General features: G+C 40.7%; 1 long non-coding RNA gene across 1 annotated transcript; it reads right to left on the bottom strand.

Moving 5' to 3' along the window:
- Positions 1 to 412: 412 nt before the first annotated feature.
- On the bottom strand, positions 413 to 14303 carry LOC117755893. The gene is made up of 2 exons (XR_004612692.1): positions 14074 to 14303; positions 413 to 650 (listed from the first exon to the last, which is right to left on the bottom strand). It is a non-coding gene; the product is annotated as an uncharacterized LOC117755893 (long non-coding RNA).
- Positions 14304 to 25792: the final 11489 nt, after the last annotated feature.

Genomic DNA, 25792 nt, shown 5'->3' on the forward strand with positions numbered 1-25792 from the left:
CCACTTACACTGCAGGCACGATACATACAGAGAGAGATGACATGCATAGATTACAGTACTAATTTGAAAGGCAGCTAATGTGAATAAAACACATCCCTGCTAGAAAAAAGGAAAAGTTATAGCTAGATAGACTCTCCTCACTGTGAACTAGAGCCACAGTTCAGAGAACACTTGGTTCCACAGATTTTATCAGAACCGAAGATGGATAACGCCAACCTATGGGTTATCTGCATTAAGGAGTATAATCCAGAAGTTTTTACAACAGCTCTCTATATCACTGCAACAACAATCTAGGCGCATTGTTAGTTGTTGCTGACCTAAGCACAACCAAACTTATCTGAATCAGGAGCACATTAACATACGTCAGTGTGATAAGAACCACCTGAAATGACAGATACCATCTTGGACAAAGAATTTGCAAATTGCCGTTGCTTTATTTAGGTAATGTCCTGTCTGCTGATGTGAAGGGGGGGGGCTGACAGCCTCCAGTGGGGAGTTAAGGTGTTGTCACCTTTGGGGAGCTGTCATGTCGTCCTTCTTGGTACAGTTGGGAAACGTTTGACCGTCATCTTGTGAAGTTAGATTGCAAAGTCGAAAGCACTCAGTGGAAAGACGTTCCTCCACTGAAGAAACCATGTTCTGCTAAAAAACTGCAACAAAGAAAGATAATAAGATTAGAGTCATTATTGATGAGGCTTTTCAATTCAATTCAATTATGTCCAGTGTCAAATCATAATATAGGCCTACTGCACATTATCTCAAGGCACTTCATATAATGAGGTCGAGACCTTCAAAATTACAGAGAAACCAAACAGTTCCACTATGAGCAAGCCCACGGGCGACTGTGGAGAGAAATAAACTCCCTCATTAACTGGAAGAAACCTCAGCAGGTACAGACTCAGTGTGGGTGGCCATCTGCCTCGACCGGTTGGGGGAAGTTTTCCAATATGGAATGAGCTCCAAGTTGCTAAAAGTCTCAACTGCGACTTGGAACTGGCTTTTATTCTCCACAATGTGCAAGTAAATGAATGGCCACACACTAACGTTAGCTGACTTACTGGTGCTAGGAGGCTTACTGGTGCTAGGAGGCTTACTGCCAGCATTGCCATGGAGTATGACAGCAATGCTAGCACAGGCTCATGGTTGTGGCTCTTATATCGCAATACTATCACAAAGGCCGAAGCTAGTCGTGGCCCAAGAAGGCTGGGGGTGTGATCGACAAAGCATTTGCATTTGATTGTGCTCTAGAGTGACACCTAGCGGTAATGCTAATATCCAGAGAGCCACCACATCTAATGTTCATCAATAATCCATTGCCCTTGACTCTAAGTCTGAATTTACAGTTCATACCCTCACTAAACAATATCAGATAGACATAAATTAGAATATATGACAAGGTCATCAGAATAACCCTAGCACACTGTAATACATAAAGAGAATGTGATTGCTCCATATCGTATTACCATAATACAAATCACCATGATGCAATTACATAATGATGTCCCCATCATTAAAATATGACCAGCTTTCATCCTTACGGCAGTCGAGGCAGGTGATGACATTTCCCCGCTGTGCTACATAATGGGATTTCGTTCTCAGAAAGTGTCACATGCTTCAGAGGGCCCAGTGTGCTGCAGGATGAAAGTTTGGCACCTGTGCAGCTTAGAGGACGCTTTTCATTTTAAAGCACCACTTCGTAGCCTGCAGGTCAAGGACACAGGGGAAGCAGGGGTCGAGAGACATAGGACATCAGACAATAAAAATCCTGTATAGGAGGCCAATTACACACAGTGAGTTACGGGTCCAACAAGAGCTGAAAAGGGCTATAATCCTGACTTGGTCTTTCACCGTGTACAGGCGTGCGAATGTGCATGTGTGCATCAGCTGCTCCTCTCGTAAGCCAACATCTGCTGCACAGTAATTGCTGTCTGGAGGTGTGTGTCTGTGTTTGTGTGTGTGTGTGAGTGTAATGTGTGTAACAGAGAGAGCAAGAAAGAGAGAAACACACGGAGATGGAGACAACGTTTTAGAGAATGCACTGTGGATAAAATTGGATTGTCTTTATTTTGCAGACAGGACAATGTAAGCACCTGCGTAAAGTATTGTGTTGTATGTAAAGCAATATCAAACGTCTCTCCACTTTGAAAATTCCCTCCTTCATTGCCTCAGGTCGGGAAATGAAACCGAGCAGATTGCATTCATTTTCTCTTTCATTTAGATATACTGTAGAAACGAGCAAAAGCAAGGATGAAGCAAAGGGCTATTCATTTCTGGCTTCGCATTAAAAATTTTAAAAACAAATTTTTTGGGTCATTCTTTGCATCAGTCGGTGAAAAAACAGGAAAGATACCAGATGGACTCTATATATAATTTGTCTTCTTACGACAGCAGCTCCGCCAAACACTTTGTCCATCAAAGCAAGATGTTAACACTTTCTTCATCGTGACGCTGTCATGCTCAGAGTTGGGAACATCATGTGATTCACAAATGTGTTTCATGCAGGGAAATTTGCATGGCATTCAAAGACTGCATTGCTGACCAAAATCCCAAAGCGCATCTCCAAATTGACATACCATAATAGCCACATTAAGTTTGCAACAGGCCTGCTGAAAGATAAATCATCCTTAGCGTAATGCTGCCATAAATGTCGTCTCATTAACTCTCATTAACTGTTGTGACTTTGAGTTTACTTCTCCTCTGACTGTCGCTGTGTCTCCAGACTTTGCACCCAAATTCTGCACGAGTAATTAGTTACTATGACAGGAAAGGACCCATATACCACTTCCACCACTGCAATGTGCAACTGTACAGAGCCCGGAGTAGACGAGATGTTCCTTTCCAGTTAGACTGCGGGTGACCACAGCCTTTTCTTTTGGATACGTGTCAGTGGAAAAGAGCTGGCACCGGTGTGAGGGGTTGAGAAGTACCACAGGCCGTAACCTCCAGGTAATAGATTCATACAAGCTGTGCAATGACAAAATATCATCAAGCAATCATGTCGGCTTTTCCTTTCACCTTTTGCCATTTGGGGGGCAACAGAAAACACTATGAGCACAACACTGACATCAGCCTATCATGGTGAACATCCAGCCATCCATTATCTACACTGTTTATCCTTTGAGGGTCGCATGGGGAGCTGGAGCCAATCCCAGTGGGCAAAGGGAAGGCAGGCGCACCCTAGACAGGTCGCCAGAGTCAGACAACCATTCACACTTACATTCACACTTTTGGTCAATTTAGAGTCTGCATGTATTTGGACTGCAGGGGGAAGCTGGAGTTCCCGTAAACACGCAGACACAGGGAGAACATGCATACTCCACACAGAAAAATAACCAAGTCATCAGTAAAATATCAGCAGCCAGTTGAAAATGTTGTTTGTCTTCCATATGGTGTTGGGCAGATAGTTTTTTTTTTACATCAAACCATTGCCTGCAGTTGCTGGAAATTAGGACGATGAGAGCGGTGGAAACAAAGTGACGAGCTGACAATGGGGAAATTAGCAAAGTAATTGTTAAATATTGATTACCGCAGCTTTAACTAAATGTACATATGCAAGCAAAACACCCACTTCTCTGCATCAGATTTGTTTGAGAGAGTGAGTATGAAAACATGTACAGCAAAAAAAGCTTTTAATCAAAAGAATGGTTAATGAGCTGACATCAAATGTGCTGGAACATTTTATCTTTTGAAATATCTGTGGTCATCTCATCAGCACCATATCTGAGGTGCCTCATTATTAATGCTACTTATTCGTCAATCTAAAGGGCATCAAGCTTTTGCATATGAGCACAATTGATGATATCAAGCAAGAATATCTAATATCTAATATAATTTTAATCGTGTTGTCACTGCTTTTTGTGCAAGGTAAAAGACATTCAAATTGACTGTAATGATAGGCATTAGGAGGTCACCTCCGTCCTCCCTTTTATTTCAAAATATGCAAGATTAGAAATACTGGTTGAATGCTGTTCGAGTAGTTTGATCTCAATCTGCATTTTTCTCCAAAGTAATTTGAAAGGTTTTAATACTAAGTGTCTGTTGTGCTCTGACTGATGGGACATACCTGCAGCCATAGTTGGAAAAATGTATTTAACTAACAGAGGTTACACACAGATACACAACAAAGTGACAAAGTGCGACAAACTGTCTTTGATTCTTGCTGTAAGTTTTTATGTTTCTTTCTCTGTTACCAACTGCGCTTGGTATCTTTTTATGTGTATTTCCCCTGCTGTCTGTCCCTGCTTGCCCTCCCTACAACACACACACACACTCCCACACACACACACACACACACACACACACACACACACACACACACACACACACACACACACACACACACACACACACACACACTTTGCTGTCTGTTTTCACGTGAGGAATTCTGACCCGGTGCATTTGTTTTTCGCTGCCACGGGGGACGGCCGTCACTGTTTTGATCATAACAACACATGAAGGCAGAAAACGCGAGCTACTGGCTGAAGTCTCAGTCAGGTGGAAGGTTCGCCGAGAGATTGATTGACAGGTCGATAAGATTAGCGGCTGAGCAGTTAAATGATGACGGAGTGGCTTTGTTTTCCCAGTCATGGAATGTTTATCAGCTGACAGAGGTCATTTTACACAAAGAAATGTGACCATTGACACACAAAATGCATAAGGTGCTTTCATACATGCAATGGGGCTAAATGTGAGAACGCAAATTCCCACGACATTCTCTGGAGTTTCTCCAGCCGGCTCCCTAGTGGGAACTCTGGATAATGCAGGAATGAGTCTGATTCCCTGGAGGATTCACACGGACCAAGTGGGCATGTTGATGATGTTTCTACCGCGGGACAGACGCAATACAGAAAGAAACCGGAAAAAGACAAAAAACAATCTCCAGGTGAAAAAGAGGTGTCAAACGTGTAGAAGATGGCAACAGGGATATCAAGGTGGAAAGATGACGTGATTCGAGAGCTTTTGATGATGAGGCCTATGCCAGTGTTGATGTGCTGTGAACAAAGACACATGAATTTATACGTTACGTCCTTCCTCCTTCGCCACCCCCCACTTAAACACTACAGAGTTTTCTGCAATGTTGTTAATGTGTCTGACTGAAGAGTGGTGAGCCACTTTGGTGAAATCTGAGCTGCAATTTTGCCTCACATTTGCATATGTGTGACCGTTCCCAAAGACCGAACGCAACTGCGTGGACATGTATACGGTCAAATGCTTGTTTCACGTCAGCTGCCCAAGTGTGTGGGATGAGTTGCATTTTAGTTTAAATTGGCTGTAATAACCTTGACGCACTCACAAACACAATCTCACACACACAAGCACACACACTGACAGCAGTGCAGGCCATCTGCAGACAGTAAATTATCTGGTTAGCAGATAATGCAGCTGAGGGACAGAGAGGACCACGGGGCGGCAGGGACAGAGGGAAAGGGGTGTGCACGGTGATACACACGGTGACAAACATCCTCTGGAATGATTTTCTTTTTTTTTGTTGCTTATCTGGCTTCTGAGTGTTTTGTTGCACACACCATAGCCATTCTATCAGCACCACCGTGCTGCAGGCGACATGCTGCCCGGAGTTTTTCACTTGGAGAGCATAGACAAAAACCACAAACACAGCCCCACTTACAACGACAGGAGTCAGATTTGTTCTGATTGAAACCAAACACTGATAATTAAATATATGATATAATATACAGAAATAGAGCTAGAATCATTCCATTGCTAGCACTGAGGACAATTTAAAACTGGTTTAATGTGTATGTCCATGTGTGTGAAAACATCGACAACACAACTGCAAAAGTGACAACACAAATGCAAAAGCCACACGACACGATCGAAGCAGAAGTTAGCGATGGATGTTGACTGAAACTAGTTACTTACTGCAGTCTAGTGAGCTGTCGTTTGTGAAGAGCCGGTCAAAGTCAGCCACTGGTTGACTGTTCTCTGTTTGAGGTGTTATGGTACAGGTGATCGGAGCATCCGAAATAAAAACATACCCCGAATACATCGATTTTAACCGAAGACGAGAGGATCTGTCGCCTATGTTAAAATGAGCAATCTTGTTTAGTTATACTTGGTATAGATTGCACAAAGAATGAAAACTACTTCTTCTTTTGGCTTATCCGCACCACATTATTATACGTATCAGGACTTTGGGAAGATTGTGCAAGTAACTGCATCTATTCTGAAGAAAGAGCCACAGAGACTTGGAAGAAATGTTTAGTAAGTGTCGACTGAGAGGTTAGCTCAATATTGAGGTCATCAATAAAGAGATTACATCGTTTCTCAAGAAACTATAACAGTGGTTTTAGGATTTTGGATCCAGGCAGAGTCAAACTCCAGCAAGTCTCCTTGCTGGTTATTTATGGAAAAAAAAAACGTTTTCCTTTTTCTGAGATAGAAAATTAAATTACTACTTTATTCTCATAATATATTCTTCTCTTCAATATGGGACTGACAATCCGTCGCAGGTTACAACTGTGTGGAGGTATTTGCTTAGGTTCAGTGTGGAGAAGATTGCCTCTAGAAGGAAATGCAAGTGAATAATTGGGTATAAAGTTCAAATGCTGTGAGCTGCTCTGATTACATTTTTTTTCAAAGCTTTGTGTGGTGACTGAATGATCTGAAAACCATCATCTTAGAGAAGTATCTCCCTGAAATCTACAGATGCACAGAGCGTAAACTCACCGGCTAAAAGCATAATTTGTTTGATAGATAACACACGTTCAGCCACAGCACCCGCTGAATGTTTCATAATGATAGGGATGAAGAATGAACACATCACTGCACCTATTATAAGTGGCATATTAAAGCATGAATACAGTGAGTGCAAACAAGCAGAGCACACTGTGATGTGTCCATTTATCAGCGACCTAATTATCAAACACATTAATCCTGTGTACGTGTATTAAAAGAAAAAAACTCTGTTTATTATAGCAGCAGCCAATCGGCTTGCCTTGATGTCAGAAGGGGATGATGGAGAGGAGGCAAGCACAGGCGAGGTCGGTGACACGCTCATGAATCAGTTTCACATTCCAGTTCAGACTGGTGCCTGGTGCTGGCTCTAAACTGTGAGTCCATTCACAGGACAAGGTGCAGGGAACAGTACTTATTCAGTACTTATTTTTCATCTGAGTCAGAGATTAAACTGTACGTATGGAAAACACATGGGCAAATAAAGCCACCTGTTCATCTGGGAACAGGGACCAAGGCCCTTTGACCTCGGCTGCTTTCAAACACAAACAAACAACATTTTTCATTGACTTTCTAAACTGATATCTTCATCAGTGTCATGTGAGTGCGTGGCTCCTCTTGTTCATTCGTGTTACAATCGTCATCAACGCACCCACTAGCTTGCGGCGAATCTTCAGGCTAATCCTCTGCTGTTTTCTCACATGAGCTCATTCGGACATTATCCAGAGTTTTTACTAAGAGGCTCACAGGAAACAGCCACAGCTGAATCGCACATTTTGCGTTCTTACACACAATTGAAATTATTATGTGAAATTGCCAGGAGTTAAGTGCATGTCTGAAAGCAGCTCGAGTGTGCATTTATTTGTTGTTATAAATAAATATATAATTTAAAATAGAGTTCAAATTTGAAAAACTACGTATTTTTCAGTGATTATCTTCCAGTGGACGCATTAGGTTACAGAATACACTTTCATTATTACATTCACAACATAGTGAATGCAACATTTTCAGCTTGTAAGCTACTGCCGTGCCACAATAAGTACCTACAAAATAGCAACTATCAACAATTAATGGAAATCTAAATGTGAGTCAGTTTTACAGTAACAATTCGGCACTATGAGAAACTATAATCATTTGCTTTCTTATTGAGAGTCAGATAAAAAATGTTAACACTGCCATGTTTACGTTTTAAATATGTGTATGAGTCGGGAGATAATCAGTGTAGCTAAATAATAATAAAACTTTATTTCCTTTTTCTGTGCATGAACAGAGACAAGATATCAATTTACTTGCCGTAGCTTTTTCTTGAGTAACAACTGTGAATAGATTAACTGTATAGTTTAGTAACTGTAAAGTATATTTTAGTCATATAGTAAACTTTATAGGCAGGATGGGTTGGGGTAAAATATATTATTTCATAGGAATAAGAATATATGGTTTTAATCCCAAATAAAAAAAAATCTTTAAGCAACCAGATATAGGTATTTCAAAGCAAATACACTTTTTCAGCTAAGAATCACACAAAAGACAATATTTGCTTTACTTTGAACTACACATATAGAGTCAGTTGGCAGTTTATTAGGTACATCCATAGGTCAAACTGCTCTGCAGCAGCCACAGACCATAATGCTGCAGACTGGCCAGCAGCTTCTTCTCTGCTGCAGCTGAGGATTTGACTCTTTTCATTTGCTGCCCTCTCGCACATTATTTATGATGTCAACATGTGACTTGTTTACTCTGTAGCAATTAGTATTGTAAATAAAGTTAAGTGTGAAATCACTGCTTTCCATCCTCATTACCTCCGCCAGTTTAATTCCCTCCGAAACCAAAATATGTTTGTTGTGTAAATTTTTATGAATCTATAAACAGCAGTTATAAAAAAATGACACATGATAATTGATTATGTACAGGACTATTTCTTGGCTTGTTAAATTCTGGTCTCTCGACTCATATATTATCAGTATCCCTATTGCATGCATAAATATATGTGCATATTAAGTAAAATGATGTTGTGTTTGGAGTTAATAATCTTTCCATTACAGTCACTTAATACTTCCACACTCATTCCAACTGTTTTAGACATACATTTTTGTTTCTTGTATATGATATAACAGCCACAACATATTCTCCTATATGTAGCCACAGAATGGCACCATCTGTTGTTTCTGGGAGCCATGCGATGCGTCTGCAGACCCTGTGTTGTCCCCCTGCCTCTTCATCCACCTTTCTTTCTGTAATGATCACCTCCATCTCTCTCATTTCATTGCCCCCTTCCTTGCCGCCCTCCCTCTCTTCTTGCTGCAGGCACTGATGTTGTTATGGCAAGCGTAGGTGGCGCACCTTTTACCACTGACAGCAGAGACAGAAGGAATGGGCGAGGGAAAGCGGAAGGACGGCACAGGCCATGGAGAAGAAATTTGAAAAGAAGAAGAATGGGAGTTTATTTTGAACCTGATCTTTCTCATATATTTCTCTCATTCTCTTCCTGTCAACGTCTCCCTCACTCGCTCCTGTCTCTCAACCTCTTCCTCCTGACGCCGTCGGCAATGACCAGACACGTCTTAATATCCCTCATCCTGCGTGTGTGTGTGCGCGCGCGTGTGTGTGTGTGTGTGTGTGTGTGTGTGGTTATGTAAGGTTTGCCTTAAGGCAGGGGGCATAAATAAAGGTATTAACAATTCTCTGGTATAGAGAGCTGTCACCATGACTGATGCAATGAACTGTCAAATATATGGATTAAGTTGAGCAGGGCAGTCATGTTGATCTTAAGAGAGTTCTCAAGAGTATAAGCAGTTTTACTTATCTGCCTCGAGTTATTCTTCCAGTTCTCAGCTATCATTGGTTTGTTTGTTTGTTTGTATCTGGTTTCACTTCATAATTAACCTCTGCAAAAGCAGAACACAACATAAGTAATTGGTACTAATTTAGGCTACCAGAGCAGCTCTAGGGATAATGGCCTTGAAATAATGTGTGAACTCTTTCCTAAATTAGTGGAGTTCTTCCTGTTCATCCCATTCTGTCAACATTACCTTAATGCAGCGGTTGAAAGAATATGTTCTCAACCTCTGACAAGTTTCAGATCTGATCACAGACTGTACATGAAGATGGCTGACATGATGGCTTCCCAAAGATAAACCCCGCCTCCTCAATGTTAGTAAATGGACGGGGACCAAATCAAAAACTTAAACACACATCAAATCCTTACCAAAAGTAAGTGTCAAAAATGAAACAACAACAAGAAATTTTAGCAGCAAGCTGTATTGTTTTGTTGGTCCTACAGTGTAACTTTATGTGTGGGCCACTTTCAATGAACTTCACAGTAGCCTCAGGCTGTGAAGGCACCGGGTAAAGGCAGCAACAGTGCAGCTTAACTAAAGTGCGTATGTGCTCAATTAAGAGCTACATTGCAAGAGTGTTGGGAATAAACCTAGAAAAGATCACACTGAGAAAAACTTATCAAACTATTTACAATAAAAATCGGGTATCATCATGTCTTTTCTTTTCCTTTTTAACAATGCCTAAATTGTAGGATTTGCATTTCAACAGTGAGAGGTTTCTTTGTTTAATCCACTAGGTCAGAGGTCTTCAACAGGGGGTCTGACATTTTTGGTTGATTATACATTTTTTTAATATTTCTTTAATTCTTTTCCCCCAAAAATGTAAATGTCTTTAAATACACATTAACATGAATTTGTGAATTGTTTTAATAGCTCAGTGTTGTATGCAAGATGTATGTTTATAAATGGCAGTGGCACGGACACCCTGTACCTTGCACATGTTTAAAATAAAAACATGAATATATGAACCTGTGTATTATTTGAATAGCTTAGTATTGAATGCACAATAACAGGGTAGCTATGTTTATACATGGCACTAGGCCCAGTTTAATATAAAACACAATTTTATACAATATATACAGTAGGGGGTCCCTGCTCCATCTCTCCATCAGTTTGGGGGTCCTTGGCCTGAAAAAGACCCCTGCACTAGGTGACAGTGTTGGCAGATCCTGTGGCCTTCTCTGGCTTTCCCTCTGCCGTTTGTAATTGGCAATGGCAACAGGAAGATGGCCAGTGCTACTGGTGATGGGAACTTGTCCACTCCACACAGCTGGGACACCAGCTTAGCCAAGAGGTCCTTGTTTGTCATGTGTTGTACCTATTGTGAGATTTCAAAGTGCAGGATAGAGGCATTTGTTGTGGCCATGTCCACTAAATGAAGGAACAATGTGTGGTACTTGTGAGCTCTTCTTAAGTAGGTGGAATGATACTTCATTAGCGGGTCTGATAGGTCCACCCCACTCATGCTCTTGGGTCTCGGGTCAGTGGATGTCTTTGACTGCCCTTGTCCAACCCCTTCTTCCCTCTCAACAAACCGCTGGATTGTTTGTGAAGCACTGACACCTCCCCACGTCCATCCACTCTTTTATCCGGAGGAAATTTGCTCTCCCAGTGGGACACCATTTCTTGTTGTTCCTGTAGATACTGCAAGTTCCTTACTTCATGCTGATCATGTCTAGATAGTTCCGAAATTCTCCACGTATATGGTATCCTGTCACATGGTTAAATGAGGTCTACGACTGCAACATAAGATAGTCCATGCAGACTGGGTGTGTGACATGTACGCGTTAAAATTGATAGTGTAGAAATGACTTAAACCAGCCAACACAAAATGCTTCTCCTTTTATATTGAGTCATTGTAGTTTTCCCCTTGGTTGGCACCATTCTCTCTTCAACTGCCAATTCCTTCCTTGTATTGTGATAAGTCTGGAAGGCATTTGAATGTCAATGAGGAGCTTGACTCTGAACAGTTCATCATTATGTGGTCTTCTCTTTTTATCCATATTGACATCTTTGTCTGGATCCCAGGCAAAGGTGTACAGTAGCTGGAAAGTAGCTGGAAACAGCACAGAAATAGAGACCTGGCAGGGACCCGTGTTTATATCTGAGAAAACCAAGGACGTTGTACAGTTTCTCATATTTGAAACAAATTAACCCACTGAAAAGTGACATGCAAAATTGGCTGCTGAAATGAACAAACCCAAGACATTCTTAGTTGTGCCATTTTGTAGGTAATTGGGCAAAGTATGGGTCAAATCAAATCAAGCGGTTTCATGATAGTAACAGATGGACATTTGACGATGAGGCTCCATGCAGAATAATTATATAAATTAATACTATAATATTACAACAGACTTATGTGTAATTTTCTTTATTATCATCCCTGAAGGAGATGATTACAGCTCAACTATCAGGCTCTGGTAGCTGTTGTTTACCTCTCTAATTACCAAGGCCAGATTCATACCAAGGCCAGAGAGGATTGGAGACTGTATTTTAATGGGTTAATTATTCTGCAGCCTGATGGTGTCCCTGACCTGCACCGACAGCTGTGCGGACTCACCCTTGTTATTTTACATGGACAGAGAAAGGTTTCATTTTCAATTAAAACCTTGAAGTGTACACTCTTCAATTGGTGCTTCAAAAATGTTATGAAAACTCAAAATCAGACTGAGGGGAGGGACCTTCATGAAACGTATCATGAAACTCATTAACTCTCTTTCTGTCTTTTCAGTTTCAGTTCACAGCTTTAGTCGATTTAAAAAAAAATGGTCTGTAATGATATAGCGCTTCTCCAGTGTTGATAACCGCTCAAGGACATAAAAACCTGGATGACCATCAATTTTCTCCTATTAAACAGATAAAACAGAGGTTCTTATTCTCGGCCCTAAACACCTTAGAGATGCATTATCTAATGATATAGCTATTCTAGATGGCATTGCCCTTGCTTCCAGTGAAACAGTCAGGAAGTCGGGAGTTATCTTTGATACAGATTTGTGCTTTGATTCTAATTTAAAACAAATTTCTAGGACCGCCTTCTTTCACTTACGTAACATTTAAAAAATCAGACATGTCCTTTCTCAAAAAGATGCAGCAAAAATTAGTCCACGCCTTTGTTACATCCAGACTTGATTATTGTAATTCCTTATTATCAGGCTCCAGCAGTAAGTTGTTAAAGACTCTGCAGCTTGTCCAAAATGCTGCAGCACGTGTCCTGACAAGAACCAGGAAAAGAGACCACGTTTCTCCTTTACTAGCTTCACTACACTGGCTTCCTGTTAAATTTAGAATAGAATTTATTATCCTCATCACCTACAAGGCCCTTAATAATATGGCACCGCACAGCTTAAATGGATAGTTCACTCAATACATTTGAATTCATTCATTATCTACTCACCACTATGCCAGTGGAGGGGTGGGTGAAGTTTTTAGCCTTAATGTCGGCTACCGGAAGTAGCGATGCTACAGCACAGCCCGCATGTACCCTCGGGCGAGAGCTTGTGTGCGGTTTGGGCGGTGTCTCGGTTTGTGAGTGCGAACATGAATGCGGCTCCAGAGGAGGATATCAGAGGATATATAATATAAATATATATAGAATTACAGGGTCTCCAATTGATGCAATTATGAGAAAACACCAAAAAAGAAAGTAAAAATATTGATAAAGTCCATTTATTACAACTTTGGCATTATGAGAATAATCTATGGAGCTGGGCTACAAAGCTGTAAGACCATTGTGATGTACTGAGTGTTCTGGCTGCTGCACGTAGTGTAATATTGTGAGCAAATAAAAACACTTCTTTGAGGACCTTTGAATTATTAGACACAGATATGTATTTCTAGTTTAGTATAAGGGAATGAAGCATCTAATCCAGGGAGATATTCCAGAGATGAAATGTTCTGGTTTGGATATTACCTTGATGTCAGTCAGACGAAAGGTCTGGATCAATATAAATGTCAAGCAAACAGAGAGATGAGATTAAAGTCTGGTGGTGCTCATTTCATCATAGCATGGAGCCGTGAGTGTTGGGAAATGTATGAACCAATTCCAAACATCCTACTACGAAAAAATCATTCCAAACTAAAAATGATTTAGTTAACATTCGCTGGTGGTTGTTAACATCTGCTGGTGGTTGTTAACATCTGCTGGCGGTTGTGAACATCTGCTGGCGGTTGTGAACATCTGCTGGCGGTTGTGAACATCTGCTGGCGGTTGTTAACATCTGCTGGCGGTTGTGAACATCTGCTGGCGGTTGTGAACATCTGCTGGCGGTTGTGAACATCTGCTGGCGGTTGTGAACATCTGCTGGCGGTTGTGAACATCTGCTGGTGGTTGTTAACATCTGCTGGTGGTTGTTAACATCTGCTGGTGGTTGTGAACTTATCAAACTAGTGTTTAGTGACTTTTAACGTATACAAGGGATATTCACCATCATGTCCTATGTTTTTTGAAAAAAAGGATCCAATTACATCTATTTTTAAAAGTCTTAAGTCACAGAGTTTGTTTCCAAATTACATTTTTATTGGTTGTTGGGAGAAACCTACTTACTTTCCCCCAATTGTTTGATGACGATGCTGTGTCTTTTGTCTTTTTCCTGTGTCTCAACATAAAAAGTTAAAAATAGATCATGCATGGGCCCCTATTGCACTGTTACAATAAAGCGTCAAATGTATCCTGTACTCAAGGAATGAAACCTTCCCAAGACAATAAGTTGTTTTGATCCCTTAACATCCCACTGCATTGATATACAAATAATACTGACACAAGACCAAAATGACTCATTGGTACTCGGTACAATCAACCCAGTGTTGTGTGGGTGCTACATCAGCCCCCACTGGGTCAATTTGTAACCCTCGTTCCAGCTGTTCTAGTAATGCACTCTGGATTACATAATAACAGCGTGTGAAATTTGCATATGTGTGTATGAATGGCTCATTCTCTAAATTATAACCAGGCCAGGATAATATCCTGTGTACACATGCAAATGCTTTGAATCACAGACTCTGTCACTGTGCAAGCTACTATAGAGAGGTAACTATTTGAAAATGGTACAAGCAATAGATGCCAGTCTTACATAATTTGGATCTGATGTGGTGAAAAGAATAAAACTTATAGCGACACCAGATTTTATACCTTGAAATAAGAGCCTCAAATATTTTTGATGGCACAGACACTTATATTAGGGAGAGTGGCATGTGTGTCATTGCCCCACCTGGAGCTATGTAACTTTGAGTCATAACTTTTGTTTTTCTGTTCTGCTTGCCTGACGTTGGGCTGTGGAAGCGAAGTTGTCAACTCCCTTGTTTGTCATCGGAAGCCACATAAGATAGCAAAGAGCAAATCTTGCATAGAACAGCTAAAAAACTGTAAAATTCTGCAGTGTACAAATTCAATTTGGATCAAGGGTATTTGGGTAATATAAGGATGTCTTCATGTATTTTCTTCAGCATGCATCATCGCCTCTAAGGAACTACAAGGAATGTGCTGGAGGAAATCAAAATCTTCTCTTTCATGTATAAACCGCACAGATTCCCCTGGAAATGTTTCTATTCTTATGTTTCATGTGGAATGCATCATGAAAGCCCTGTGAGGAGAAAGATGGGGGATCAAAAAAGTGTAAAAATGTGTTTGAGCTTTTAAAAATGATGCTCAGTAGATGCTCAACTAAATGTGTGAACATGTAAATTTATGAAAAGTCAGAAGCTTGTTTAAGATTTGTTCATCATGAAGGAACTTGGTCTTTGACACTCTTCATTCAGCGCAACTTTGAATGGAGGTCACCTAAGCTTTTTAAATAACTGAGCTCTGAAATTCCACGTCTAATACTTGATCACATTTTTAAAAAAATGCTCCTAAAACGACAGATACTTTTGTACACATCCTGTGAGCGAAGGCATTTCACACAGCATCGGAGATTAATCATTCAAAGAGGCATAAAACATGTCGCGCGTAGAATGTGTGATATGAATATATATACATGCACCATATGAAGTGACAGTGACATATGAAGAAAAAAGAGAGGTAAAGACAGATGAAGAGATGCCACAGGGAGCTCTGATTGGGTGAATGCGTAATACCAAGCTGAATAATTCATCAAGCAAACTGACAAATCCGCCAAAGGAACCATAATGAAACTGTTTTCATGTGCATGTTCGATTTCCTCCTTTTCCTCTGAAATATTATTTAAAAAAAACGATATTCTTGGTTGAGGTGGAAAAATTGGTAATTGGATAAAAAGATCATGGACATTCCGAAGCAAATAGACTCATCATGTTATTATGCCATCACATAAAACCACGAAACCCATTGTGTGTGAAGTGTTGAGAGCATTGAGTATGAAGTTACCAACTAAGGAAAGTCCAACTAAAGCTCATATTTGAATTAGCCCAATCAAGTGCATCAATGTTAACATTGGATTCTATTTCAGTGTAACTACCAGCAGTGCATGGTGTGTTTTTATTTACAATATGTAGATGACTGAAGGTTGGTGTATAGTTGCCACGGTGAAGGTGCATGCACCTTCACCATCGACATTTTTCATCATTGAACATTTCAACATAGTTGCCTTCGAGGGAGGACTGGTCGAGCAGGTTCGCCTTAACGAGCATCTCTATAACTCATCCTGCACTGACAATCATATGGTGCTGAATTCTTGGAAAGGGATTGACACTTCACTTGGCAAAGAGGAGGCTCCTCTCCACAGTCTGGAAGAACACGACAGATTTCAACTTGAAGCTAACAGTAAAACGTCCCATACACATATGCAATGTTTGGCAGTGTTAACTATTGCTGCTAAACAACCTACTTTTTTCTTGACTATTTTCTTTATATGCCCACTAGTGGTGTGGAGCATATAGCTGCTTCTATACTTGTAGTTCAAGCACCATCTACGGAGACCCACGTCATGGTGTTTCGCTCAAGTTTAAACAAGGCTTTCAGTTCTTTTCACCATGTGGGCGATATTGTTATGGCAGAAATTCACAATATCTCAGATTTAAACACCCTGGAGTTAGCTCTTTGTTTATTCAGAGGTAAATATGTATACGGCCTTCACCACTTTGGTTTGAATGCTACTTAGCTGTAAGATATAACATTTAGAAAGTGTATTTATACAGCGACATTTAGACCAAATTGAAACTCCTGCCTGATAACTGAAGTAAACAATTTCCTTTTTGCAGGATTTCAGTGACAAATTAACACTCCTTTACTGGTGTGAACACTGTTCACATGTTTGACATTCTGTGACATTTTGCAAGTTACAGCTAGAAAGGAAAGCAAGTGAATGTTTGCATCTTTTTAGATCTTAGTTTCTGAAAACGAGTAGCAATTGTACTCTGAATCACCAACAATCAATGCAACAGAAAGAAAACGTTCATCATAGCACAAATCAATGTTTTTGTAGTTATTGAATCAGCAAGTTTTAAGTGCTATAAACGTCTAGACAGAATAATAAAGGATGCTTTTCACCTTGTGAGTCTGTGCGTGTGCACGTCATCAATGCAAATGTGTCCCTGGAGACACCCTCTGTAGCCAGAACTACCACTGAGGCAGTTTTGAGGACTCTTACAGGTGTTTGTGTGTCTGTGGACAGGTTTGATCAAGTAAAAGTGTAGGTGTCATACTGAGTCCTCCTGTATAATGTAGTAATGACTACTGAGTACTTATGGGTTGGAAGATCAGCATGTTGATGAACTTTGCAGGTGAAGTGGTCCCTTCACAAGATGACATCTAGTTATTGCTCTGCTGGCAGATATTTGTGTGTCCCTTCTGCTTCTAATCCACAGTCATCACCTCATACATACAAGTTCCATCAGTAGCAAGTCAGTCAGTCAGCAGGAGACGTTCAGTTCTCATATTCAGAGGAAAGAAAAAGACAATAACTGGGAATTAATGATGTGAGATTCAACGGGACCAAATAAAAAAACAACCCATCAGTCACTGCTGTTTATATGCAAAAAAAAACACTTCAACAGCAAACCATAAATCACTCGGTGCAGCTCCTACAGTTATGAGCTCACGCATACTGCTGAGAGTGGATTTGTTCATAAGCAAAGTTATTTCATACTGTCCCTGTGAGTGTGCATGTGTGTGTTTAGAAGCCACAGTAAATGAAAATAAGAAATAAGACAGTGGCCGAGTGGAGAAGCTTTCTCTGTAAGTGTGAGCACCAGGCAGGGGAAATACGATCAGTGCATCCTGAGAGGAGCTTATTTAGTTGTACCACAAACGTGTGTGTGTGTGTGTGTGTGTGTGTGTGTGTGTGTGTGTGTGTGTGTGTGTGTGTAAGAGAGAGAGATTGTGTGCTTTGATTGTGGACCTTTCCAAATGCTAAGATGTCCCCTCTGACTTCAGGCGTACCGGAGAGAAGCTGCTCACATTGAGGCTGTCACACACACTCACAAACACTCTCACACACTGTGGGGACTACTAAATAAGAGTGATTTATCCTTGGCCTGTTTTACTCTCACTCACACACACACACAAACACACACACAAATTATTAAGTGTGGTTCACTGATCCCCCTGTTTTCTGTCTCAACACACACACACACACACACACACACACACACACACACACACACACACACCCACAAGAACTTAAGCCGTGTCTTCTTGTCCCAGTGGTGTATTGCTGTGCTGAATACATATCTGTGTTTGTTTAGAGAGGGATCAATGAGCGGTTTAGCTCTAATGCAAAGGGGTCTGGAGGGAGGAAGACTAAGATGGAAGGAAGGGTGGAGATTGAAAAGCAGAAGGGTAGAGTAGGAAACTTAAAGCCTTGGCAGGACTGCGAAAGACAGGGAGAGAGAAAGAATTCCTCGCTCGCTCTTCCCGTCCCCATCTCTTCCGTCTCCCTACTTCCCTTATTCATTTGACCTTCTCCCATCCAGCCATATTTCTTTAGCCCTCTCTTTCAGTTATCCACATCTTCCTTTCTTCCCTTTCTGTGCTCATACTGTCAGTTGTATTTTGTTAATTAAAAATGATTTCTGTCAACACAACAAATCCATCCCCAAACACAACACAGCATGGTGCTAAGTGATTGCTTGCTGTCATAACCATGCCAGGAGGTTTTAAATTTGGCAGACTGCCTCTCACACCGACTGTGCATTTTTTTTAAACAGTTAGCCTGTCGTTCCTGTCCTTGCACATGGCGTTGTTTAGGCTGGTTGTGCACCTCCCAACCTTTTGAACTTGGCGTGCACAGCTTGGCCTTTGCAGCTAGGATGAGCCAGATGCAAAAGTCTATCAACAAGTCTGTCTACAAAGGCAAATAGATTCCCAGATGGCTCCTGCAGCTGGAGATTACAGCGACTGTTGGTTTAGAGGTGGCATTCTGTGGGAAACAATGGGAAAAACCTCTGCGTGTATTGTTAAGTGAAGACTACACCGAGTCAATGTGCCGCAAGTGTGAGTATGACAGGGGAAGGTGTTGTGTTGACGTCACAGTTGGCATGGAAGTGACCAAACCAAGCATATCAGTAGGTTAGTGGATAAATTGTTGGAATAGATGACTAAAATCAAAAGGCTCAATATTTGAAACAGTAGGCTACAGGTATTAAACTGTTAGAGTAATATTTAAATCTAGCTTCTGCCACTCCAAGCGACTGCAGTATAACTAAACATTAGTCCCAGTGCATTAAAGCAGTAATGCTGTATATAATCAAATGATTTAAATGACAACCGGTTTAAATTAATTCAAATGAACACAGTTGGATGATGGACTCTGTCAATGAAGGCGGAGCTGTGTGCATTAGATCCAGATCTGTTTTAAGGCAGAGCCGAGCTGTCACACAATGTGCCACCAGCTCGAAGGGCACCAAAGAGAAGGAGGACATATTTCGAAATGATTTCACCCTTTCCGTCTCCGCTGTTCAGCCCTGACATTGTTAAACAACACATCATTGAACACTTTGTAAGAATCACATACGAGTAACACAGTGACTCAGCTTTCACATTAACAATGTTGTCCCCAACCAGATACACTTCCGATACAATAAGTGGTAGCACCTAGGTGGTGTACAATCTGCCAGTAGATAGAAAGAAAAAGACTACATGCACTAACACTCTGAGCTGGCAGTCCGGAGTTGTGGTGCAGTCGATTCCATGTCTGTTGTGGACTGTACCAAAGTACACATGACCTCCAACCTGGCCATGGTTGTTCGATCCACACCCAGGTATAGTTAACAGTGTTCCTACTAATCAAATAAACTGGACTTACAGAGTGTACTCAGATGTAGGCCCAGGTCTCTGGTCTCTGATGTGAAAGCCCCTTATGGATGTCCAGAGCCAGGGAAATGTCTTGATTATCCAGTGTATAGCAGCCGCACCCCCCACTACCCCCACTGTCCTCCATTAAAAGACAGAAGGCGCAGTTATGTTACATATCTTATCCATATCTTATATAATAGATTATAAATATTGTAGTATGTCCATGCATTATTATTCTACAGCATGAAAAATGACTGTAGCTGTAAGACAACATAACCAGTGGCTGTCTGGCCTCAGGCTCCAAAAGGTGCAGCCTCAGGGTCAACACTGGCCTGGTTTCCATCATTAGGGTCTGCTGAAAAACAGAAGGACATTGGAGTTAGTTTATAAAAGGTTCAGTGTGTAAGTTGTAGGTGAAAGGGATTTGAATATAAAATACTCCCGGTGATGTTTAAAGTAGTGTGTAATCATCTAATTTGTACAAATTGTTGTTTTCATTACCCTAGAATGGGCCCTTTTATATTTAAATTCTTTATATTTACATCAGGAGCGGCTCGTCGCTGAGGAGGCTGCCGTGTTCTTTACAGTAGCCCAAACTGGACAAACTAAACACCTTTTGAGCTTTCATGACAACTGAAGGCTGCCACCGGTTCTCTTTCATGTTTGTAAGTGGAGGGTGAGGTGAGGGGTGTTCAGCTGCAAGATGCAAAGTCAGCACTAAATTCTACACTCTTAATCTAAAATACAGCATGTAACACCTTTTTCTTGCATGTGGCGGACAACCTTGACGTCAACGAAGGCATGTGCTTGTGTGCAAAACATGTGATTCATCTCACCTCAGTTGAGTTTAGTGAGAATGATGTTTTTTATTAATGCATCTCATTGGCAAAAATCTGAATATGAAATCCTAAAAAGAGGCTCAGAAAAGAGGTCGGACTGCTGTGCTGGGATCAGTCTTATCAGTCTACCACGCCTGTCCAATAATCCTGCTCTGGCTAATAAGCTCCTTCGTGCCCTATTGACCTTTTCTCAGTTTCCCAATTTCATATCGTAACCATAAATGTAAAAGAGAAAAATTACTGAGTTTTGAAGACAATATTAATACAATTATTAACATTATCCCATAGTACTCAATGGAAAAAGGGGGACTTCTTATAGCGTAATGGTAATCTAGAAAAAAAACAGATTAAATCAAATAGATTAAAAAAACACTTGGTTCCAGAACTCGTCTACAGAATCTGCTCATTATCTCCAGTGCAGCAGATCGGAGATTGAATATCTAATTTTGCCTCCCTCCACTTTCTCTTTCTGTCTCATCACAGCCGGTTTCCCCTCACCTTCTCTCCCACCTTGCTCTGCTGCTACTCATCTTCCTCCCTCTCCACTCTTCTCACCGTCCTGTCCCCCCACCTCCTCATCATCATTTCACCTCCCCTTCGATCCTCCCCTCATTATACCTCCCCCTCATCGTTCCATTTTACCTCCACTGACCCCATTCTCTCCACATCTCCTGCTCGGCTCCGCTCCTCTTTCGGTCGTTTCTCATTCATTTCTCTGAAATGACCCCTATCTGCTCCCTCTCTCTGTCACTCCTTCTCTTTCCTTTTGTTCCCCTTCATCCCTCTTTCCCTTGGTGACCCTCATTTTTTCCTCCTCCTTTAGCCTTCCCTCATTCGCTGCTCCATTAACTGTGCCTGTCTATCCATTTATCCATCCATCTATCTATCAATCTCTATTTATCTGCCTTCAATAATACCATTTGACACCCTTCCATCTTGTCCTCATATTCAATCGCTTTTTCGCTCTCCCTTTCATCTCTACTTCTTTCTTACTCTCTATTATCTCTCTTTCTATCCATCTCTCCACCTAATGGTACCTATCTGCCTTCACTTTAACCATTCGACACCCTTTCACCTTGTCCTCTGATTCAATCTTCCCCTCACTATCGCTGTCATTTGGTCTTTGTACCTATCTTTTACTACTTCTCTCTCTTTCTCTCTCAATTTGTATCTATCAGTTGGTTCCTTTTACTCTCTCTTTCTAATGAAACAGAAAATCATTCATCGCTTGATTCAATCATATACTTATCAAAATTATAATTGGCCACTGATCGCAGGGATATTCACATATTTCAACGTCAATACAGCTAACAAAATAAAATCGATTCTAAATTAATTTGTTCTTTTCATTACATCCAAATAAACATATTTTCAGAGTTGTTGGTATAGCCAGTCAACTGCTGCAGAGGTATTTACATCTGATTTAACACACACACATTTCCATTCCTTTTGCTTTTTACTGTTTAATTGTCCTCCAGAACACCTCAACACACTTGCACGCACGCACAAACCCACACACACACAAACATGCACTCATGAGCTCGCTCGCACACACACACACACACACACACACACACACACACACCCTGGGTATATTGCCATCACAGGCTATCATCTGTGGCCAGATCAATCTAATCTCGGTCCAATTGCACCAAGGACACTGAGACATACACACACATACAAGCCCATTCTACATGCATAAAAATAAGGTTGGGAGCACTCACACATAAACAATGTACATCTTAACTTAACTTACAGCTTATACAGTAGAGCTCAGATTACTGGACATACAGCAAGTACTGCTCCCCCAATTCTGTTTGATTTAAAAAATCCTGAAGACGTTTGAATTGATTCTTGAGGATTCAGTTACACCAGATGAACACCAATGCTGGTTACAGCACTTGACACTTGAAGTTATTTATTCTGCATGCAACAAGTGAGCAACACCGCTGTGTCCTTGAATATAAAACTGTAGTGTAAAGATTATAGGATTAATTGTAGATACAGTTCCCTGTTTTAAAACTGTGGACCAAGGAGTCATTTTACTTCGCAAACACAAAATGAATAAATCGTGACACATCTGCAGTAAATTTCTACTGGCCTATGTGCAAATCGTTTGAGCAAGAATTTAAAAAAATGCAGCAATTAAAATATTGTGATAAACATGCATACTCACATAAAAACTATTAATGCCAGTTTATTGGTCAAAACTATGCAGTCAAAGAGGTTCAGTCACATCCACACATCCACCACATACAGTCATGCTCTGATGAGTAGATTTAGAAAATATTTAAACAAATTAATTTAAGCTTTTGAACATTCAAAATATACTTTTTTTAAATGAGGTATTGCTGTTTACAAACAATTAAGGATACACACGGAGAAAATCCTTTCTGATAGCTTCATCATTGAGAATAAACCAACATGGCTGAAACTATACCATTTATTCTTTGAGGGTCATAAGGGTACTGGAGCCAATCCCAGCTGAGAGGTGGGGTACTGACAGATCACCAGCATAATGCAGGGACAACATACAGAGACACAAACAACCATTCACATCTACAGTGTTCTATTAAACTAACCCCAGTCTGCATGAGTTCGGACTGCACTGGGGAGAGCATACAAACCCCACACGCTAAGAGCACGGCCAAGCTGGGATACGAACAGGGAACCTTCTTGCTGTGAGGCAACAGTGCTAACCATGGCACTTAGGTACCATGTTTCACAAAAAAAGATTACAAAAATTGACCACATGCCAGTCAAACATGACACATATTCAAGTGAGAAGTGGCAGCGATACGAGTGATAACAATAAGTCACACACACTCGCACCACATAACTTTGAGTGTAATTACTGCTGTTTGACTGCAATACAGATACTGCGAATATATTTATGTCATTAGCACATTTAAAAATCCTTCAACAGCTATTCTGCTATTTACACCTCTATGGAACACTCGTTGGCTCCCTTGGCTCCTTCTTTTGTTTTGAGTCCAGGACTGAACTAATTGTTAACATGCGTTGTTTAATAAACGCCAAACGTGAATGCATTCTAAACGTCTGCCACCAGCAGGTACTATTGAACCGCTGGTTTGCAGTAAGGCTTCAGGAAATCTGGTTAAACAGTAAAAGACATGAGAGAGAGAGGTCATGGAATGAACGGGTCCATACAGGACTTTGACCCTCAAGACGAGGGTTGGACTCCTGTGTGAAATCAACAGTTGACATATTATCTTCAGTTTCAAATAGGTTATTTTCTAATCAGATTTCAGTCGTAGTTTGGTGAGGTGAAGGAAAAGATAGTGGTTTGGGTTTAAATAGACCCTTTCACAACATTAATCATGTGTTGGGAAGCCTTTGTGCAGGAACTATGTGACTAATTGATGTGAAGCAGGAGAAGAACCTGAATGGAAATGGTTAATTATGGGTGCAAATAGCATCTGCAAAACATTAACAATAAACGAAGAAATAAAGTAAAATACGACACACACTTTAATACGCACTTCTAAAGAAACGTGTGGTAAAATACCAATCTAATCATGTGTATCGCACTTCAGTTTTTCAGAGAGCAGCAGAGAAAACTGCCAACGCTCAATGCAACAGTGTCAGTTTCCAAGAGGAGGTGCAAATGAAGGACATTTTTAAGACTTCCACAGTAATCTACCATGAAGCATATTTGATCCAGAGAGTCTAATACCATCATACGCTCACTCAGCATGGCTCCAGACTGGGTGGTGTCGCTGTTACACACTGATCCCTGGAAGTAGCAACAAACTCGCCCTGTTTCCCCTTTTATTAAACACATATCTGATTTGCAATAAATCAATACAATTGTATTTGTATATCCCTTATTCACAAATTACAATTTGTCTCATAGGGTTTAACAATGTGTGACATCCTCTGTCTTTAACCCTCAACAAGGGCAAAGAAAAACTGAAAAAAAAAAAAATACCATTAACAGGGGAAAAGGAGAGAGAGAGTCACATGTGATGGATCCCTCTCACAGGACGGACAGAAGATACAGTCTTGGAATAATGGAATCAGAACAGGTTTAGCTCACGGTAAAAACTATTTTGGCATTCATCTGTCAGTCACTATGGTTACAACAGTAATTACTCACAGGGTGAGTATTATAAAGACCATAATCTATTAAATGTAAGAGCTACGTCAAGTACAGCAGATACATTACTACTAGTATTAGTGCCATGTTGAAGAAAAATGTAGAGACGGAGAGAATAAAGTCATACGAAAATGAAGTTGTAATATTTTCTTCAAGATTGCCCTAATACTCGTAGAAATTGTTGTAGTATGTAAGTTGCCAACAAAAAACAAACAATCAAATTAAAAGCATTTTAAGTGTGATGGCAGTATTGTTCAATGAGTGGTAACAAAATTGAAAAGACCTAGTAGGTAATGTTTGTATATATTTAAAACTTTTAAAGATCTTAAATTGAGATTATTGAATTTTAGATTTTTTAGGACCCTGCACAAACCATGTTTGCAAACGAGGTTCCTGTTCACAAATAATCAAGGATACACACATACACTTTTCTTAATAAATGAAACAACTGTCTCACAGCACTCATCCTAACATTTTCCAAAAGATTTTCAACCCTATGCCACACGTCATGTCTGTCACCATGTGTCGGCTGTGGCCAGCAGACATGACCCATGTTCCAGGTAGAAATGGCAGACACACACTATCACACAAACTAGTTTCCTGCACCGGCCCATTTTCACAACCCCCCACCGGCCTGCATCTGCAAAGCTTCACACCCGACTAGACCCGTTACCCAAGTCCAGACACGTCGGGACACGTTACCATGGGACCCACAACGCGATCCATCAACCGTGATTAAACACACAAGCTACTTACACAGTCACTCACATCAAATATGGCCTCATTGTCCTCCTGTTGTGGTGGATGAGTTGTCATCTTCTCCTGCGGTTGTCAATGTGTTTCCTCCCTAACAATGTGGCTAGCATGTGACTATCAAAACGAATATGTTGTGGCGTTTTTGTACAAGCACGTTATTCACCACTGGATATTTCTGTCTGTATGATCCATTTTGATGTTCCAGCTGGTTCCGTGTCTGTAGTGATTATATTTTGAGCAGAATTGGTGTAAGGTGTTGTCGATCTCACCCGCTGCCTCCCTGCGTTTAGTTCGTTTTACATAAATATAGTTTTTACCCGTTACACAGCAGTTTTGCGGT

The sequence above is a fragment of the Hippoglossus hippoglossus genome, chromosome 22 (genome assembly GCF_009819705.1).
Source record: "Hippoglossus hippoglossus isolate fHipHip1 chromosome 22, fHipHip1.pri, whole genome shotgun sequence".
Classification (NCBI taxonomy): Eukaryota; Metazoa; Chordata; class Actinopteri; order Pleuronectiformes; family Pleuronectidae; genus Hippoglossus; species Hippoglossus hippoglossus.